The sequence below is a fragment of the Arachis duranensis genome, chromosome 1 (genome assembly GCF_000817695.3).
Source record: "Arachis duranensis cultivar V14167 chromosome 1, aradu.V14167.gnm2.J7QH, whole genome shotgun sequence".
Lineage (NCBI taxonomy): Eukaryota > Viridiplantae > Streptophyta > Magnoliopsida > Fabales > Fabaceae > Arachis > Arachis duranensis.
This window is the reverse complement of record NC_029772.3, coordinates 16,023,683-16,031,617: the sequence shown is the minus strand read 5'-3', so window position 1 is coordinate 16,031,617 and position 7,935 is coordinate 16,023,683.

The window sequence follows — 7,935 nt, the reverse complement described above, 5'->3', positions numbered from 1 at the left end:
TTCAAATCAACATACCAATCATCATCATCATATACAATTTATAAGTACCAACAACAAGAACATCATTTACACCCTCCAACAATCAATCATCATCACAAATTCAATTCCTATCCTCTGGGTCACTAGCCTAAGTTTTCACAACCACATTATATTTTAGATACAGGAAACTGAAACCATACCTTGGTCGATTCCCCGCTTAACCCAAAACACTTCCAATCCAACTTTTCCTCAACTTTCAAGGCTCCAACACCTTTTAAATGGATCTTCCAGCACCAAAAGCCCACTCCAAGCCTTTCCAAGACTTCAATCAAGCTCCAATTTGACAATTTCAAGTCTAATCCAACATAAACTCAACTAGTTTATATAATTGAACAATTTTAACACTAGGGCACATGAAATTGGACAAACCACAAGGGTTTAAAATTTCTTTACCTTACCCAAGAATCAATGGAGTGAGATTGAGCCTTTTCTTCAAACTAATTGGATCTTATAACATCAAAGAGCTCAAAATCTCAATACTTTTGCCCAATAATTTCGAAATCAAGGGCTGGAAAACTGAAATAAATTCATGGCTTACCTTAGAAACAAAATTTTGGGCTTTGTAGAGCTCAATATCGTGGTCGCGTGGCCGCAAACGGTGCGTCAATTGGAGCTCCAGATCAAAAGTTATCAAAGATGGAAGATTGAATGAAGGTTTGGGAATTTCGGAAGGTGTTCTTCCTTTCTTGCTGCACTTGCAGCGTGAATTATGATTAAGAGAGGAGAGAGGGTGTTATTTAAGTGTCTTGGCTGAATGGGTTAGGCCTTGGGCCCATTTTGGGCCCGGTTCAACTAGTTCGGTCCAATTTTGGGCCAATTTCTTTAAAATTGGTGTCAAAATTTTCGTTTTAATTTTCTCTATCATATTAAACCATAAAAATCTCATTTCTCACTTTCTAGAATATATTTTAATTTATGGATTAATTAGTCATTAATTAACCGGATTTTACAAGCATTATACCTCACCATCGTTACTTATCAACATTAACAAATTCAATTCATCATACATCATCCACCAACCATCATCAACAACCACATCAAATCAAACCTATCATATAGGTCATTAGCCCAAGTGACCATGAATATTATATACTACATAGAAAAAACTGAAACCATATCTTGGCCGATTTCCAATATGCCAAAAACCCAAAATTGAGCTCAACTCAAGCTTTCAACCACAAGCAAGCTTCCAATTCCACTCCAACAAGCACCAACAAGATCCAATAGCTTCCAAACTCACAATGATCAAGCTATATATACATAAATCATCACAAATCAATCTAGGGCTCATTATAATTTAAATTTCACAAGAGTTCAAGAGTAACTCACCTTACGCAACATTTTTGAAAGCCAAAACCACAAGCAATCAAGTGCTTGAGTATACCTAAACAACCAAAACACAAGATTTCACTCAAAACCAAACCCCAAAATTCGAATTTCTTAAGGGCACAAAAACTGGACACGGAAACTCGAGAAACTTACCACAATGCTTAGATAGGAGTGACGGGCTCATTGAGAGCTTCGCGTAGCCACCGACGACACACAAATCGAAGCACCGTAGGTCGAGATATCACGAGTTGAATTGAGAAGTGAATAGTATTTTAATGGAACCCTCACTGTCTTCTTCAGCCACTCTTCAGCTATGTGTTGGTGTGTTTAATGGGCTGAAGGGTTCATTAAAGGCTCTATTTATATGTTGGGCTTGGGCCCAACTTAGGCCCGATCCAATCCGTTAGCGTTTTTAGCCCGTTTGGCCCAACTTCGGGCCAAACCTTTAACATTAACACCCGGTTTTCGACTTCTAATATTTTTCTAAAGTTTTTTACTGTTTTCACTTTTTCTCGCGCAATACCGGGCAAACTTGAACCGGTTCGACCGGTTCAACTGCCGATTCGCAGTTTTTTGCAGAAAACACATTTTTTAACTCAGAAAAATCTACTGAGTCCAAAAATCATCTTTAAATCCTCAAATTCTCACTCAAATTTTTTAGAACCTAATTTGGGCAATATTAATTACTTAATTAAACGATTAATTAAGCTCAGTTCTTACATCATGAATCGAGATTTGAGTAAATGGAGTGATATGGTTGAAATATGTGTTTGGCCAATATATTTGTGATTGTGGGCTTGATCTTTTTCTTCTTGGATCGGTGATAAACCACTATTTTATGGTTTATATTGTATTTTATTGAGTGGTTTTATCAAGCTTTTCACCCACTTATTCATAGGATTTTCATGATTTTACAATTCCTTCCTAGTTTAGTTCTATGATTAAAAACATGCTTCTTTGGTCTTAATTTAGCTAATCTTAATCCTCTCTTATTACCATTCGATGCCTTGATCTGTGTGTTAAGTGTTTCAGGCTTCATAGGGCAAGAATGGCTTAGAGAATGAAGAGGAAGCGTGCAAAAATGGAAGGAACTTAAGGAGTTGAGGAGATGACCAGCGAGAAGTCACGCAGTCGCATGGCTCACGCGACCGCGCGAAATGGAAGAAATCAGAGTGACGCGTTTGCGTGCCTGACGCGATCGCGCGGATTGGAAGCTGCACGAACGACGCGAATGCGTGGACGACGCACACGCGTGGTACGAAAAACGCTGAGTGACGCGATCGCATGGACGACGCGGCCACGTGACGTGCACGATCTGCAGAATTACAAAAGTCGCTGGCAGAGATTTTGGGCCGCATTTCAACCCGGTTTTCGGCCCAGAAACACAGATTAAAGTCAGGGAACATGCAGAGACTCAAGGGAGGAATTCATATCAGATCATAATTCAATTTTAGGTTTTAGATGTAGTTTTTAGAGAGAGAGGTTCTCTCCTCTCTCCTAGGATTTAGGATTAGGATTCCTCTTAAAGGATTTAGGATTTATGATTATTTCAACTTACAATTCTTCTGAGTTCCAGGTTTAATATTCCTTTATTTTGACTTCTCTTATTTTTAATTATATATGTTGCCAATTTGGCTTAATGACATTCATGTTAAGGACTTGAGGATCAAACTAATTAGTCCACTTGACTTTCCTTTGCTTTAGTAAAGGTTAACTAAGTGGGATTAAAACCCAATTCTCATCACACCTGATAAGGATAACTAGGATAGGACTTCCAATTTCTCATATCTTGCCAAGAGTTTATTTTATAGTCATTTATTTATTTTTCTTGTCAATTAAATTACTTGTTCAACCCTTTTTAAAACCCCAAAATATACCTTTGCATAACTAATAATAAGAACATACATCCCTGCAATTCCTTGAGAAGACGAGCCGAGGTTTGAATACTTTGGTTTATAAATTTATTGGGTTTTATTACTTGTGACAACCAAAACGTTTGTACGCAGGAATTTTCTGTTCGTTTAGAATCTATACTCACAACGCGACTATATTTTTACAAAATTCTTTACTAGCAAAAATCCCAACGTCAAAATGGCGCCGTTGCCGGGGAATTGCAAACGTGTGCCTTATTATTGGTTATTGTAAATATTTCTCTTTTACTTGTTTATTTGTTTCTATTCCCCCCTATTTCTGATAACTACTATGAATTCTCACCCCTCTCACTTTGAGTTTAGATCTACTTTTGTTGCAAGGAATGGAAGCTATAACAGGGCTATGCATCAAGGTCTAGGCAATCAAAGATGGATGGAGCCAAGAGGATCTGATCAACCCTTTAGGCAACAACACCCTCCTAGATATCACAGACAAGGACCGTTCTACAATGCATACCCAACTGATAGATTCGGTAGACCCCCTTGTAGCTATCAACAAGCCCCACCCTATGCTCAGAGACCATCCTTTCAACACAACCTCAACCCACCATACTCACAAGCTTCTTTTCGCCATTCACCACCATATGATCCTTATCCGCCCCAATGCCAATCCAATTACTCCCAAGAACCACCACTCCCCTATGCACTATGTCCATATCCATCAAGCCAAGAATCAGTAAACTAATTTAATGCAACCCTTCATCAACTGGAGCAAGCAATAAACCAATTATCTTCCAGACGTTCAGACACTCAACAGACTCCCATGGCTTCATGTGGAGAATCTAATGAAGAACGTAGAGTGAAGAAGCCACTAGAAACTCCAGTGGACAGCATAGAGCATAACTTCGTACTGGAACAAGTAGAGGACGCTGTCATTGTAGAAGAAGAAGAGTTAGTTGAAGATTTAGAAGATGCCAAACCTCCACAGGAATCCAGAGTTGTAGAGACTTCCGTCAAAAACGTTACAATTGATGCTAAGGAGGATAGTGCACAACCCCCAAAGCAGGTATCTTATGGAGAACTAGATGAAATTACCCAAGACACATGTTTTCTTGATGATGATAATCACAAGTCAAGTCCTCCTAGTAATAAACTTGCATCCGCAAGTGAATTCTTTGAGACAGAAGAATCTTCCCCAAGTGAATATGAAGATGATGCTGAGGTCGACTTCTCTCAAACTCCTATTTATGACTCAAGTGATGAGGAAGATATCAATGACTTTGATCAAGACATAGTTGAAATTGAGGAAATTTTCAAGGAAGTGGAGGAATTCAATGAAGACCACAAGGGAGTAGAGCTTGCAAAACCACTAGAAACACCGATCCCAAGGCCATTACCACCCAACACAAACTTCAAGTGGGTAAAATCCTTGACCTTTCTCTTTAATTTTCCACTTGAATATGGTTTACTTGAAACGGATGGCTAGCTTAGAGCTCTTTGCAGCTTTAAGAGAAAAAGTGGAATGACTCGCACTCAGCACTGGTATGCAAGATTCAATGAGGTTTCGCACTTCAATTTGAGGTGCAAGAATTGGTGTCAAGCTCAATTGGAAGGATCTCAGAAGCTGTTTGGTCACTGCAATGAGAATTCAGATTACTTATCACCCGGCTGGAAAAATATAGATCAAGATAAATATGGGTGTAAAAGTAGAGTTTGGGATCCTGGAATCTATTCTACCATTCAACACTCCGGGAGCCTGCAAGCCTGTTTGAACTCACCTAAGGGCTTTACATACCTTGTTTGGGACCCCGGAGGATGTTGGCATTCCAAACACTGGTGGAGATTTCTGGACGAATTCAAGCACAAGCCACCATAACAGGAAGCTCATCAAATGTCCAACTTAAGGACTTTAACTAAAAGTGCTAGGTGGGAGACAACCCACCATGGTATGATCGTTCCCTCTCTATTTTGCTCTGTTTTTGAATTTTGTTTGAACCTGAATCTTTGCATGACATTCACTGCATTTTGCATTCTGCATACTGCATAAAAAAACGAAAAAAAAAACAAGAGAGCACGCGACGCGACAGCGTTGATTACGCGTCCGCGTCATATGTGCATTAGGGAGAAAAGAAAAGTGAACAGAGAGTCACGCAAAAGCGCGGCTGGAGGCATGCCTTTGGCACAAATTTGACCAACGCGACCGCGTCACTAACGCGTCCGCGTCATGTGGGAAAAACGCCTCCCACGCATCCGCGTCACCCACGCAAACGCGTGTCCTAAGGGTGTATGGCCGAAAGTTGAGCTAGAATTAGGCTGGACTCGTGCTAGAAGCATAAGCCCTGCCACTCGTACGCGTGCCCCACGCATCCGCACCGTTTTCAAATTTAGGCCTTCCACGCGACCGCGTCACCCCAGATTTTTGGCAAAATTGCATTTAAACATAGAGTTGTGCGTACGCGAGGCTACTCTCGTGCCACTAGCACAAATCGAGTCACACGTCCGCGTGCCCCACGCGTCCGCGTCACTTGAATTTAACACACCCCACGCGATCGCGTGCGCCACGCATCCGCGTCATATGTAACGCATAGCTTATCCAGACCAGCGCCAATTATCTTGTCTTTTCTTTTCTAATCCTAATTTCTTCTATCTTTTCTTTTTTCTTCCTCCTTTCTTACTTTCTTTTTCTTTTCCATTGGTGTTAAATTTTTTTATTCAACTGTTGTATCTTTTCTGGTATTATCTTGGTGCTTAGTGACTTGTTTTATTCTTGTTAGGTAATATTAATTAAATCAATGCCTATCTTTTATACCTGTATTACTTTTGCATTGACATGAATTTATATTATCTCTCTTTACCCACTCTCTTCCCCATTGTTGCAAATTTTTGCACTCTTGATTTGCCATGTGCTTGTACTGTTTTCTCACTTGCATGTTGTAGCTACCGTGTAATTGAGACCATCATTATTTGGCATTAACACCCATATTTTATTTGTTTTCTTATCTTTATTTTTGGGTTACTTTTCTTCCCTTTTTTCTTTCAGGATGGCCACCCGGAAACCGGAAGACGTTTACAAGGGGAGACAAACAAGTCAATCTGCACAATCTATAGCGAAAGGCATCAGTTGGAGCAGCCCGACCACTTATACATCTTAGCATGCACCGAGGACGGTGCAATCTTTAAGTGTGGGGAGGTCGATACCGATCTCCATGGGTTAGTTATTTTCTGACTCAACACCAATGTTTAAACTCCTCTGTAGTTAATTCTTGCATTTGCATGTTTGATTGCATTATAGTTAGATTTTGTGCATATTTTACCACCACTTGGTTGAAGTAATAAATTTCTTTTCAAGACTTTATTTTATAATATTTCACTAATTTAAATTAAAAATTAAAATTTTCTATGTGTTAAATTTGTTTGAAGATTATAAATTGGAACATGGTTTTTGAGCTAAAGAACACACACCCTATGAGAATTTGAGCTTATTTGCATGGTTATATTATTTAACCATAAATATTTTATTCTTGTGTGTTTTCTTCTCTATGATTGTAATCTTTATTTTCTTCCAATCTATATGTCCAATATTTAGTGTATTTACATGCTTGCATATGATTGAGGCCATTACTTGTTTTAGCTCACTTATCCCAAAAAGCCTACCCTTTTATGTCACCCTTGTTAGCCACTTTGAGCTTTTTAATCCCCTTCTGTTCTATAACCACATCACTAGCTTTAAGCAGAAAAATAAATTAAATATCCCAATTGAATCTTTGGTTAGCTTAAGATAGAGGTTGTGCATCAACTAAGTGTGGGAAAACTGTGGGAACATGGGTTAATAAGGGAATGTATCATGTTTCTACTTCTGAATATTGGGAAATTTGGGTATCTACTCATGTAAAACAGAAAATTAAAAATTCTATATGCATTGATATGTTATCTTAGTTTTTATGTCTCTATAAAAAAAGAAAAAAAAAAGAAAAAAAGAATATATAATATAAATAAATAAATAAGGGGACAAAATTACCCCAATGTTAAGCTAATAAAAGATCAATGCATATGTGACACAAATCAAAAGAAAAGTTGACACATGAGTATGTGATATAAAAGTGAGAATTATGGGTAGCTAGGCATGACTTTAGAAATTATATAGAATATATGTATGTTAGGTGATAGCTCAGGTTACTCAAAGATTCAATTTATAGCTCACTTAGCCATACATATATCCTCACCCTTACCTTGGCCCCATTACAACCTTGAAAAGACCTCATGATGTGTGCATGGGTATACTAAATATTTTTTGATTGGTTAGATGAAGAACGAAGTTTAGAAAGCATGATTAGTGAAGAATAGAGTGATTAACCCTAGACACTTGAGAGTTAGACTGATATACACTACCAGTAAGGGTTCAGTGCTTAATTCTATGTTCCCTGCTTTCATGAGCTATCTTCTTCTTGCAAGTTATTTATATTGTATCTTGTGATTTGAATTAGTGAAATTTGAATTATTTTTGTCTTGGAGAACTTGTTTATGTTTAATCAAGTAGGTAGAAACATCTTTGCATGTAGTTGCATTCACATTCATAGGTTGCATTGCATGAGTCTTGCCTTTCCCTACTCATTTATTTGGTCTCCTTGAATTTAGCATGAGGACATGCTAATGTTTAAGTGTGGGGAGGTTGATAAACCACTATTTTATGGTTTAT